Source organism: Carlito syrichta, unplaced genomic scaffold (genome assembly GCF_000164805.1).
Source record: "Carlito syrichta isolate Samal-C Ts95f unplaced genomic scaffold, Tarsius_syrichta-2.0.1 Scaffold308127, whole genome shotgun sequence".
In the NCBI taxonomy this organism is placed as follows: domain Eukaryota; kingdom Metazoa; phylum Chordata; class Mammalia; order Primates; family Tarsiidae; genus Carlito; species Carlito syrichta.
The window spans coordinates 37,750-39,593 of NW_007252223.1; positions in this window are offsets into that span (position 1 = coordinate 37,750).

Here is a 1,844-nt window from a genome sequence, read left to right on the forward strand (position 1 = left end):
CCCCCCCCCCCACCGCACACAGGGTCCTGTGTGGCTGAACTCATCAAATACCTGATCTTCATGGAGCACTAAGGTGGAAGGAGGTCATACTGATAGTGAAGAAGGTGTTTCTTCTTACAAGTTAAGAATTAAGGGAGTAGAAATGGCAAGGGACGGCAAATGAGCCAAGTCACTCTGGCCTGTCTCTAGGCTGAGAGGACTTCTCTCTAACCCCTTCAAGGTGCATCAAGGCCCCTAGGAAGATATTTCACCTGCCCTCTCCTTCCCTCCTGAAATGCTGTTTCTCCCCCTCTGCATACCCATCCTCTCTGCCGTCACTGTCACCATGTCACTTCCAAGTTGATCCTTTGATTTATCTGGGGCCTCTAAATTTTCCTGAGTCTCCTTTTCTCTGCTTCCCCCCACCACCCCTTTTTCTCAGCACCCTTCTTATCCTATCGGATACCTTCCTCTCCCCTCCACTCCTCTCACTTCCCTCAGGACCCATCTGTTCACTCTCCTCCTGACAGTTTACCCCACTTCCCCTCAGCTCACGCCTCCTCCCATCCTGAGTTCCTGTCTCTTCCCACCCTCCATCCTCATCCGACTCCCTGCAGTATGCTCACTCCTTTGTCCTGTCACCTCCCTACCTTCGGGTTACCTCCTCTGCTGTCAATTTACCCTCTTCAGCTCAGTGTCCCTCTCCCCTGTGTACTTCAAACTGTTCCACCAGTCACCTCCCTTCCTTCTCCTGAGTCCAGAGGAGCTCACATCTTGGCAGGATTTATCCACGTAAATAATTAAGCTACTGCGTTTGGCTGTGGTAAGTGCCAAGAAGAAATAATAAAGCAGAAAAGGCAAGGATTCTAGGGCAGGGATGATCTGAGCTACTTTATTCTGCATCTGTGCCAGGATCAAGGCAAGAAAGACCACAATGTGATAAGATGTAAAATAAAAAAACATATATTACGCTACTTTTTTTTAAAGGCAGGATTTATTAAGAGGACAGAAAAGTTCCCACAGTAGGAGAGGGCCCAAGGGAGTTGCATTTATGTTACATTTTATTAATATACATCTAAAGACCCTGCAGGACATTATGGACTTCTTCCCTAAATTCGCTCATGGGGGTTTCTCATGTTCCCTCTTCTCACAGCAGCCCCACTGCAGGTCCATGTCCCTTCACGGGCCTCACACTAACGTAATTAATTTAGTGACCTCAATCAACCCTCCCTATACTCCCTTTTGCAGGCCACATCATGTTTCCTGCTGCCAGCTTCTCTGCTGGTCCCTGTCCTCGGGCTGGCTTTTCCTCTCCTCTTCCCCACCACGCTTCTGGCCTCAGTTCCCCTTCCCTGGCTTCCCTCCATTCCGTTACACATTCCCCTCCCCAGCTCAACTCTGGAGTCAGTTCTTCCGCACAGCAGGGTTACAACTTCCTCATGGCCTCTCCTTTCTTCCCTCCCAAGCTCAAGGTGCCCTCTGCTCGTCCACCTTTCCCCGATCCCCCACGCAGGCTCCGCGTCCTTCTTCCTCTCCCTCCCCATCTCAGCTGCCTCTCTTCCAGACTTTCCCCAGGCCTTCCCGGGTGAAGGATCCCTTGTCCTGTCCCTGCCCCAGAAGCTCTGCCTCCTGCTCTTAGCTGCCAGGGCCTCGTATCCCTTTTACATTTTCCCTCCTTTTGGGGGTTCCAGGTGCTCCGTTCATCTACCCACTCTGTGCATGGCAGTTCCCTTACCATATATCTGATACACTTGCAGTCTTCTGACCTGGGTTCCCTTTGTCATCAGGCCCCGTTGAGCCTGTGAGGCTAGGTTCTCCTACCCTGAGCCACCCCTCCCTACACCTGCTCACTCTGTCTTTGCCCC